This window comes from Aythya ferina (genome assembly GCF_964211825.1).
Source record: "Aythya ferina genome assembly, chromosome: Z".
NCBI lineage: Eukaryota > Metazoa > Chordata > Aves > Anseriformes > Anatidae > Aythya > Aythya ferina.
The window spans coordinates 66780452-66792676 of NC_140299.1; the positions used below are offsets into that span (position 1 = coordinate 66780452).

The 12225-nt window shown below is 35.7% G+C and overlaps 1 long non-coding RNA gene across 1 annotated transcript in view; it reads right to left on the reverse strand.

The window, feature by feature from the left end:
- Window positions 1-7530, reverse strand: part of LOC311426573 — a 44102-nt gene extending 36572 nt beyond the window's left edge. The window contains exon 1 of the long non-coding RNA XR_014686871.1: window positions 7367-7530. This is a non-coding gene — a long non-coding RNA (uncharacterized lncRNA). The remainder of the gene's footprint in view (window positions 1-7366) is intronic.
- Between the last annotated feature and the right edge of the window lie 4695 nt (window positions 7531-12225).

A 12225-nucleotide genomic window follows, 5' to 3' on the forward strand; every position in this document is an offset into this window, starting at 1 on the left:
GCAACCATGTTAGAAGCGTAATGAGGCAGAATATAGTTGTAGTTACACTAGGTATTATGTGCTTCTTCAAAATGAAGAAGAAACTTTCTTAAACTGTTTATAATCTTAAAAATTTTAGGAAAAGATAAGTTTTTGATGAAATTTTTCATTAAATTGTAAATCTATTATTCTGCAGTTTGTCAGTATATTATAAACACATTGCTATGTTATCTAACCGTGAACAAAAACCTTATCATATATTAAGGAACCTTTAAAAAACAAAATAATTTTAGCTCAGCTCATTTGAATGCCTTCATACGTGGCAAAGACTTTTTGCAGTCATCTCTGGTGAGTGCAAATGCTTTGGGCGTTTGATGTCATTTTGTTGCCAAATAATAAAGCTATTGAAATAACATGCAAATGCATGCTATGTGATTTTCCACTAATTTTTAACAATATATAGAGGTGTAGAGCTCCAGATACAAGCACTTCTCAATACAAGCTCTAAAGCAACTGCTGTCATGTACTTGTGAGAACTTTCAATGAATTACCCTAGGAACACTTATTTGAATCTCAATATGTGTTTATTTGAATAATAGTCAGCTACAGCTTTCCCTTTTCTTTTGAAAGAAGAAAAAGGGAAGGGGAAGGGGAAGGGGAAGGGGAAGGGGAAGGGGAAGGGGAAGGGGAAGGGGAAGGGGAAGGGGAAGGGGAAGGGGAAGGGGAAGGGGAAGGGGAAGGGGAAGGGGAAGGGGAAGGGGAAGGGGAAGGGGAAGGGGAAGGGGAAGGGGAAGGGGAAGGGGAAGGGGAAGGGGAAGGGGAAGGGGAAGGGGAAGGGGAAGGGGAAGGGGAAGGGGAAGGGGAAGGGGAAGGGAAGGGAAGGGAAGGGAAGGGAAGGGAAGGGAAGGGAAGGGAAGGGAAGGGAAGGGAAGGGAAGGGAAGGGGAGGGGAGGGGAGGGGAGGGGAGGGGAGGGGAGGGGAGGGGAGGGGAGGGGAGGGGAGGGGAGGGGAAGGGGAAGGGGAAGGGGAAGGGGAAGGGGAAGGGGAAGGGGAAGGGAGGAGAGGAGAGGAGAGGAGAGGAGAGGAGAGGAGAGGAGAGGAGAGGAGAGGAGAGGAGAGGAGAGGAGAGGAGAGGAGAGGAGAGGAGAGGAGAGGAGAGGAGAGGAGAGGAGAGGAGAGGAGAGGAGAGGAGAGGAGAGGAGAGGAGAGGAGAGGAGAGGAGAGGAGAGGAGAGGAGAGGAGAGGAGAGGAGAGGAGAGGAGAGGAGAGGAGAGGAGAGGAGAGGAGAGGAGAGAAAAAAGAAAAAGGGGATGGTGTAACATTGCAGAATCTCACTGCAGTAATGGAAGGAAACTTAGAAACATATTAAATGCTCTGGAGTGCATAACACCTAAAATGTCAGGAATTTTTGTGCAATTTCCAATATTAATTAACCATCAACCTGTCAGAAATGACAGCAAGAAATGAAGTTTTCTCTGTGTAAATACTGCTAAGGAGCTCTCTCTTCTCCATGGCCTACAGAAGTTACTATCACCAGTTGTGTCCTGGAAGGAGATCTTGGAGTCCTTTAGCTATGAAGACATCAAGAATAGCAATTTCTTGTAAATGTAGTTTTTGCTGCCTGTACGTGTGCCTATTATCTGTTTTAGGTGTGTAGACACCACAGAAATTGAACGATTTAGCCATCTGTTCTTTCTCCATAGCAACTTTTTTTGAAGGTCTGAAAGTTACAGACAAAAGTTTAATGGGGAAAGAGGTATTCTCCCATCTCACTAACTGCGGGATGATCATTAAGAACAACTTAAACAATCTGGCAGGTTAACTATAAACTAGAGAATAAAAACAAACAAAACAAATAAAAACAAATACCATATAGCTTAGAAAAGGTGGTATGTGATTGTGTAAGTATATGCGTCTTATCTCTCAGGTCTCTTGTAACAGTGCTATGGACAAACTCAAAAAGTGGTCTGACGTATGTTTAACAAACATGGTATGCTTTCTGTGTATGACATCTTGAATTGTGGTCTGAATCCATCAGGATTACTTCATCCATCAACATTGATTCAAGTTAACTACATATAAAGCTTATCACATCTTGCACAACAAATATTTGAGACCAGAGCCTAGTATCAACTTGCCACTTAATTTTTCTAAAATAATTTTCACTGGAGCTCAGAAAGCATTTTTTATCTTTTGCATTTTAAAAAGTAGTGTTGTTTGATTGTATGTTTTCTGATCGTTTGTTTCTCTACAGTATCAGGAAAGATATAATCACTGCAGGTCTGTAGAAAGGTATTTGGACCAGGTAAATATGTACTATTTCTTTCCTGGTTTGTCAAGAAGAATGTGAAGTCCTGAGCTCTCATCCTGGTAGACAAGGGATAGAAGTTTAAAAGTTGGATTTTTTAACACCAAGAATGACTTTTATAACTATTAAAAAAGGAAAATGTTTTCCTTTTTGAGTGTTTATGTTCCTCCATTTTTTGTAAAGCCATAATTACTTTTGCCAAGTATTACTTTTGCCATTTGTTAACAAAACTTTAAAACATCTTTGTTGTCGCTGTTTGTTCTTAAAAAAAAAAAAAAAAAAAAAAAAAAAAAAAAAGCAGTATTTGGCTTTTTTTTTTAATAGTTTTATTTAAAATATTTTTTTTTTTACTATAGCTGTAGAATTATAAGCCAATTATAAGCCAACCAGACAAGATTTTTTTCCCCTCCTATGTCACCTTCCAAACAAAGCAGAAAGCACAATGTCTAAGCAGAGGTGGGACAAAGAGATGGAACTTTCATTATGAACCTACAAATAAATGAGGGATGTTTGAATGTATAGAAATGTCACTTCTGACTATGTTCCAGATACTTTTTATACTTAGACGTCACAATATTGGGGATGATAAATGGCTGATATATTTTATCATAATATTAATCAATAATTATGAGTATTAAGGGAACTGTAATTGTGTTATTTGTATTTTATCTTAGCATTAGCATGACTTTAGAAATCTGCTGATTGCCTTCACAGTAGCAAAAATAGACTAGCATGTGAAAAGGCATTTACATGCTATGTATGAACACAGTGTAATGTATATTATTAATATGTATATTATTAATATGTGTATTGTATGAACAATAGTGTTCATACAGAAGAAAAAAACTGAAAATTGCAAAGAGATGGCTTTGCCTTTTCATATTTTCATTTCAAAGGATGCATTTCTTTGAGTGTTAGCGAAAGCCTCCTCTTTCTTTTTAAGAAGCAAAGCAACCAACTACTTATAAATAGAGCTGTTCAGAGTCTCTACTGAGATATTTTTTTAATTAATTGGAAGTTTTTCACAAATACATATATTTATATCTGATGAACTATCTAATACCTGATTCAATAACAGGAGAATTTCATTAGATAGAGGGTTTTGAGTTTTCCAGAAGAAATGTTACTACTACTACTACTACTACTACTACTACTACTACTACTACTACTACTACTACTACTACTACTAAAATGATTTCTCCAACTTAGTAATGCTAGAAGATCCTTTGATAAAATAATATCAGTCTTTGAAGAAAAAAAAAAATCTTCTCATCCTACGGTTAGTCATAATTAACTGGATAAAACATTTGAATGAAAACCAGAAAAAGCATTCATACAAGGTAGAAGCAGACTCTGAAAGAAGGCTGAGCAACTGACCACACCATATCATCTCATATTGGTAGAGTTCACAGATTTAAAAAAAATAAAAATTAAAAAAAAAAAAAATCTGGAATTTGGACATTGCTTTTTAATACTGCTGGAGATTTTTTTTTTTTCTGGATTAAGGTCAAATATGATCACATACTTACTGAAGAACCTATGAAAAGAGCTAGAATTCTGAAGTTATTTACCATTTTTAAAAAGAGAAAATTGAATATAATTTGGCTGAGACAAAATGAATATTTTCAAAAGTTTTGGTAGTTCATGCAATTAAAATATTTTTGGAACTGAAATGATTTTTTATCAACCAGAATTGTTTTGCTGACCATTTAAAAATATCTAGATTTTTTTTAGAGATTTTTATATTTCTTAAATGTAATTCCAAAATGAATATATGAAACATAATTTTAAAATGCAGGAAATTTAAAAACAAACAAACAAACAAAAAACACTCCGTTATTGCTACTCTAAATATATTTCCAAATATGCTATAAATTTGTAATTTATTTTAATTTCAAACTCTTCCAGTGTTGCCAAAACGGAAATTTCATTGCCAGAAGTTTGGAAGTATTGAGGTTTAAAAGATTCATTTATTTGTTTTCTCATTAAGCTTATTTACACACTTTTTAGGTTAAAATCCAAACCAGGACATTCACAATCCTGGAAGAAGCCAAATAAATGTACTGTCAGTGTGCAGAATGTTATACACAATGGAAGAAAGCATGTGTCTCCTCTCCCAGACAAGGCTGTCAAATCTGTAATATCACAGAATCACAGAATAGTTGAATTTGGAAGGACCCTCTTAAGGTCATCTGGTTCATCCTTTACTAAGGCAGGGCCATTTAGAGCCCCTTGACCAGGGATAAGTCCAGATGGCTTTCAAATATCTCCAAAGACAGAGGCTCCATATCCTCTCTAGCAACCTGACCTTGCATGTCATTGCCTGCACAGTGAGAAAGTGCTTCCCGATGTTCAGAGGTAACTTCCTGTATTCCAGTTTGTGCCCATTGGTTTTTGCTTGGCCACTGGGCACCACTGCCTCTGCCTTCTTTGCACCCTACCTACATAATGGGTGTATATAAGACTTATCTATAAAAAGCATAACTTTATTAATGATAAAATACATCATGAATACTTTACCCCCCAAGCCTTCTATTCTGTAGGCTGAAGAAGTTCTCCCAGACTTTTCTCAGAGGAGAGCTGCTCCAGTCTCATCATCATCCTCACTGCCTTTCACTGGACTCTCTACAGTATGTTTAAGTCTCTCCTGTGCTGATGAGTCTAGTACTGGGCACAGCACTCCAGGTGCAGCCTCACCAATGATGAGAACAGGAGAAAGATCACTTTCCTTGACCTATCTTGAGTGTGATGAATGACAATTTTTTTTCCAGCTGTATGACTCGCAGTTGTGTTTTTTTTTACATATAACTAATAAAAAGTCTGAAATAATATTTTACATATGTTTATGAGCACAGATCTCAGAAATGTAGTTATTTTACCAGTCAATATATATTAGGGATACCTACTACACATGAAGAACAGAGAACGGTTTGGATGACTGCATAGGGTCAGAGGAATAATCAGTGTAGGAAGCAGATCAGTAAGTAAGTACAGACTGTAGAGGAAATATGAGCAGTTCAATGTTGGAATTTGGAGCCATATTTTTTTCCTGGAAAATACTCTTTTCTAGCTTTTTTATACAGCATGCCTGTGTTTCTCTTTTCAGAAAATAATAATAATAACAATAGTAACAATAGTAACAATAGTAACAATAATAACAATAACAATAACAATAACAATAATAATAATAATAAAAGAGGATCGTATTTTTTTTACTATGTTAAAAAAAAGATTTCAACAATTCCAGACTGCACTGGTGCACATACTTGTACCCTAAACAATACATGAAGAAGGTACTTCAAACACAAAAACAAACTGAGTGATGAAAAGTGTATCCACGCAGAATAATTAGCCCTGAAGATCACAAGAAGATAATAAATGTCCTTGGGTAAAAACACAGTAGAGTTCTTTCTCCCCATAAAGAAACATAAGAGGCACTACAGATTTCCAGGACACTGAAGAAAAATTGCATGTCATTTTCTAATTTTATTTTTAATAACAAGGTTATGTGAGAGATACAGAAAGTATAGTGTTAGTTTTATAATTTCACAGTTACTAATTATGTCAAATTCCTAATGTGTATAGAAGCACTAATTATTCTTCTTTCTAATAACCTCTAAAATTTGATCTTGGAATATATTACATAGCTATAGGGATATGCCTCAAGCAAAATATTATAGCTATTGGTTTCACTTTAAGGCAACCAACTACTTCCCTACATGTATATATTAAAAACAGTGGGTAACTCTTACATAAAATTTTGCATTTCAGAAGCATAGGACTTTCAGATAATCTGGGCTAGAATTTTGCAGAATTTCCGTATATGCTGTGTTCTTATCTATATGTACTGTAGATACATTATTGTAATGAGTAGAAACCCTTTGCTCATGTCTTCATGCTATATCAACACTATAATGGGATAGCATAGATGCTGTTGATCTAAGTAATATCAGGTTATGTTACGGGAAACGTATCTGTAATTTCCTCATTATTTCACTTTAGCATGCATTATTTTATAATAATAAAAACACTTTCCTAGGATGGGAAACTACGATTTCTACTTCATGGTCTGTGGTTTTAGGAGGGGTTTTCTCTAATTTTTGTAATCCTATAGCTCAAGTGTAGAAGTGCATAGAGACAGAAATAAGTCTTTAAAAAGCAATAATAATGCATGTAAGTTCCTCTTCGAAGCTTTCCAAAAGTCTGCAAACTATTTCAGGTTTTTTGATTATCCATATACCGTTCCTGACTTGCTAACTAAAAGCTAGCCAATGTTATACCCACCTACAAAAAGGGCATGAGAGAAGATCCAGAAAATAAGAGGCCTGTTAGTCTAAAATCAGTGCCTGGAAAAGTTATGGAGAAGATTTTCCTGGGTGATATGAAAATGCAGTTAAAAACCAAAGCTATTACCAAACATGGTCAACACGGGTTCATGAAGTAAAAGTCCTGCCTTAGTAATTTGATCTCCTAAAATAAGCTCATCCACTTAGGGGATGATGTGTAAGCAGTGGTTGTAATCTTTCTGGATTTTAGTAAGTTCTTTGATACTTTCCCTTACAGCATCCTCCTGGTCAAATTGTCCAGAGATGAACATGTTCATGCTATGCTGGCTCAGCAGTAGAACTGAGAGGGCTTTAGTGAAGGAGGCTACACCTTCCCTGGTGGCTGATAACCAGTGGTGTTCCCCAGGGCACAATTCTAGGACGAGTTCTGTTCAAAATGTTTATTACTTATATCAGTGCAGGAGTAGAATACATCCTTAGAAAATCTGTTGATTATACTAAAGTGGGAGGTACTGTGGACTCCCTAGAGGGATGTAGTTCAATAAAGATAAATGCTGGGTACTGTAGCTATGAAAGTATAATGTCAGACATAAATACAGACCAGGAGATGAGTAGCTAAAAAACAGCTCTACAGAAAGGAGCTGGGGGTGCTGGTCAACTGAAGGCTCAACATTAGCCAACAATGTGCACTGGCAAGAGGACAAACTACATTTTGGGTTGTATTAAACACAGCATAACCAGATGGACAAAAGAGGTGATTCACCCACTATATTTAGTTTTGGCATGGCCTTACCTTGAAAGTTGTGTGTAGTTCTGGATTCCACAATATTAAAAGGAAGTTAAAATCCATGCAGGCGAGTACAGCACAGCAGAAAAGCTTATAAAAGGGCTGGAAGGCATCTCTATAAGGACACTTGAATTGTATAGTTTGGAGAATAGGACAGGAAACTACCTCACAGCTCTCTACAACTTCCTGATGTGGAACAGGAAGTGGAGAGGGACTGCTGGTTTCTTCTTCCCACTAATAGGACATGAGGGAATGGCAAAAAGCTGCATGAAGGAAGGTTCAGAAACATTTTTAGGAAATCTTTAGGAAACATTTCTTTACCATGCATGTGGTCAAACACTGGAACAGGCTTAACAGGCTTCCTGTCAAGGTGGTTGATGCCCCAAGACTGACAGTGTTCAATAGGCATTTGGATAATGCTTTCAATAACATCCTTTAAATATTGTTTAGCTCTTAAGTGGTCAGGCAGTTGGACTTTATGATCTTTGTGGGATCCTTCCAACTAAATTATTCTATTCTATTCTATTCTATTCTATTCTATTCTATTCTATTCTATTCTACTCATTTCATTTCATTTCATTTCATTTCATTTCATTTCATTTCATTTCTGTTTCATTTCTGCTCTGCTCTGCTCTATTCGTGAAGCAAATGTTAAAGTGGTCAAGAATAACTTAAATATTATCTGAATGGACATGAAAAGAAGTGTGTTAAGCATCATGGTCATTAGACAGAGAATTTCTAGAAGTGTATTTGTTTGTGGTTTTTGTTGCTGTTATTGACCTTTCATTTCTTTGTTTTGTTTTTACTATTTAATAAAACAATTTAATTTGTCCTGCTGTCTAACTATAAGAAATCTGTTGTTTAGATCTTATGGTCAGTTTTTGTAGCTAACTGAAAGATATGTTTCCTGTATCAACTAAATGCTCTATAGCTTTGAGAAATCATCTGCTTCAATTCAGGCTGCTTGCTTTGTTTTAGGGCAGATACACCTAATCTATTCTGATGGTTGTTATCATGACTGGAGCCAAATACTCAATGAACACTTGTGGGAAATCTGGGGGACATTTGCAGAAGTCAGCAAGGGGTCTGATTCTTATTTAATATTTCCTCATAGAACATAAATAATCTTCCATCATGCACATATATAAAGGACTAAAAAAACAAAGCACAGGGGGATTTGAAAACATCAGATATCCTGCTTTTCAAATATTTATGAGGAGAGGTCACATTTCAAGGGAAGATGGGTTTCCTGAAAGAAATTTACATACAAACATTGTATAAAGAGAGGCCATGAAATGTCTAAGATTGGCTAGTTCAATATTTTTTTTTTTTTTCATTAAAATGTGAAGGAGTATTAGAAAACTGTTGACTAATAAAGTGTGAAGTTAGTGCCCAACGTTTTAGAGACTGACTCTAAATATCCCCTGGAGTGAATGGCTACATGGGTATTGATGTTAATGGGAACCCTTAAGCAAGTACTGAAGTCCATCTGACTACCCAAACCAATAAAAAGGCAGAGTTTAGCTGCTTTCTCTTGTTGCTTCTATAAATGATGCATGTGAGAGAATGTCTTTAACTCTCCTGCAACAGTACACTGCTGGGCTTTTATTAATATTGACCTGAGGAGTCAGTAAATCATCAGTAAATCATAGAGTCATATCATAGAATCATAGAATGTCTTAGGTTGGAGGGAACATTAAACATCACTTAGTCCCAACCCCCTTGCCATGGGCAGGGATGCCACCCAGTAGATCAGTAAAGTTCATCTGTCGAGTTTTTCTTTCTGATAGCTCAGATTTTTACACCTTTTCCTGAGATAATGAACAAAATATCATATTCTACAATGATCTATGACATCATAACTAATTATAAATACTTAATTATTACTCTTGAGGTAATGAATTTAAATGATTTGGGAATGTCTTTTGCAACATCAGGGGTGATTTCCAGTTTCAAGACAATGTGCGATGTCACAAGCTTGGTCATGTACCTGTTGTCCTAAGAAAATGATCTCTAAGGTAATTAAGTTAACTGTATATGAAACAGTCAGATTTTAGTACTCCTCTGACTGTCCTGGCCTGTCTGACAGTCTGGCTCTTGATTTAGGGCTGCTTATGACATGAATAATCAGTAAACTACAGTACTGATGAGCAATACTTTATAGGATTTCATACTGTCAAAAATGGGATTTTAACACCATGCCTTGTTTTATATTGCATATGGTTGCATACAAGCACATGTACATAGCATCTGTAGATATAGACAAGCAAAATATTAATTACCTGATTTCTGTCTGTGTGGTTTGTTTATTTATTTATTTATTTATTTATTTTCTGGAGAATGTTCTGTTTATGTTGCTGTTGCTCTTCCCTCCCCACCTCCCTTTTCCCCCTCCCATTTTGTTTTGATAGTGTCATGATATTTTGTCCTGTCTGCTTTTCTTGTGTTTCTTCACTGTAAGTATGCATATTTCAGCACAACTACAGTCTGCTTAATTCATTAATTAATCCTTTGAATACACAGATTAATTAATCTTTTGAATACACAGCAATTGACCTTTCAGTTGTTAAATAAGTATTGAGCAACTCATATTTGTCAATAAATTTCAGAACACTGGTATAATAATATCATCATCCTAAAAGGAAAAGAGAATCTCTACAAGAGTGTTTGTCTACTTGTGAAATGGTTATCATACAAGTCAAACTTAAAGTGTGCTGGTTAGTAATACACATTCAGAGAGTTGGGGTGGGATTGGTGTTTCTTTGCACTACTCACAGCACTATAATAGCTGAGTAAACCTTGCTATTTCAGATAAAACTCGTATTTATTCTACATATGTTATTTCATATGCAGCAGTATGTAGTGTTTTGTACCCTGCTGCTGCGTGCTCTGTTAAGCTGTAAAACCAGTTTCAGTGAGTTATAATTGTTTGTTGTTTGGACAACAGAATTTGTTGACCCATCTTTTCAGGCACTGGTTACACTTAAAAAAAAAAAAAAAAAAAGATGGTGCAGTCAGTTACATGGCCATCTGTGGCAGCAATATGAATGTGAGGGTGGTGGTCACGATTCTTACTGACATCCTGGTAACAGCTGACAAAGAGCCACTTTCATATATTCCTTGAATTCTGTAATGGTTACAGTCTCAAAGCTAGCAAATAATAGAAGACCACCACGGAAAGTGATTTTGACGTGGAAATGTTATTTACGTGAAGTATTGAAGAAACTGTAATAAGACCTACATCTAAAAATGTTATCAGCAGTAACACCACCAGGATTTTTATTCTTGATGGGCCTGGTCATATCAAAGCTCTGACAAAGATGAGAAATCAAATAGCATTGTGTATTTTTCTTTAGTTTTATTCCTGTGGCTCCTATTCCTACACTATTTATCAAAACAGCACTTTTCAGCAGCTCCTCTGAGGATAACAGCATTCCATTTCAGTTCACAAAGTTAGTGTGATGTTTTTGGACCAGACCTTGGGAGGGAGAGGCAGGGAGCGACCAGGTAAAATCCATCAGCCAGTCAAAAGAGAGCAATGATGTATTTCACATTTCACAGTGCATGAGTATTTTCTCTGAAATCAGATCACATTTTTATTTAATAACTTTCACAGACTGGACAATGGCAGGAAGGTAATACTTATGTATCATATGAAGACAAATATCATATATCCAGCTGTTTCTTTTAAAAGTGATATGAATGGATTGAAAGTTCAGATTCTGTCTCTTCTAACCCTTCTCTATTAATTTAACAGACTATTCTTTTTTTTTTCTTCTTTTTTTTTTTTTTTTTTTTCTTTTTCTTCTTTTTTTCTTCCCCCTCCCTCCTCCCCCCCCTCCTTTATTTTATATAATAACAGGTCGTTCTCAACATCTATGTCAGGTAGCAATGTTTGTGTATGGATTTAATTTTTTGTTTCCCAGCATGTCTGTTAAAAACAGATTCTGGATTGCAATGTTGTAGCCATGAGAATAGCTGCTCTGCCATGAGATTTTACCTAAAATATTCCCTCTAATTTACAAGTACATGGATGCTGCACATAATTTTTTGCAATAGCAAGCTGCAAGTAAGGAAGGAAGATATCCATTGTACTAATCCCTGGCTTCAGTATTTTAAAGTACAAAGTGAAAAATAAAAACAGGGAGATTTTTGTTTTTCCCCTTTTTTCTTTGATTCCTTTTGTTGTACTGTTTTTTTTTTGTGTGTGTTTTTTTTTTTTTTTTGTTGTTGTTGTTGTTTGTTTGTTTGTTTTATTTTTATTTATATGGGGGGGGGGAGGGGAGGCTGAGAGATTTGTTTACTTTTTTTATTAAACAATTTAACTTTCCAGTATGAAATAAATATTTTCATGTTAGCTAGAAATTTAGGGAAAGGCAATTTTAAAAAAATATCTTAATTACACTGTCTACATATGGAATCATCTTTCTTTCCTGTACATGTCCATATTTGAACTAGTTATTTAGATTCCTTTGACAGCAAATGAAGAGAAATAGACTTTTCTAAAGCATGCTTCATCCTAGCTATTTCAGACAAGTACCTTAGGATGAGATAAATCACATTCTAGTCATAGCAATTTTTCTCCATTGGCTGTAAATGGTATCTAGATTATTAACCTAGGGGTAGGTGTCTGTAACATCTAAACTTCTAACACTGAAAAAGAATCATATGTATGAAGTTAGAGGAGGTGAATCCTACTCCATATTTCACTTCTAGATATGTTCTTGCCTGTTCAATTTAGGAAAAACAGAACTATCAGGTGCAATGTATCTCTTTGAAGCTGAATGTATCACCACTGATGTCCTTTTGTTCTCTCTTTATCCATGTAGCCATCAAATACAGGTAACATGCTTACATTTATGGAT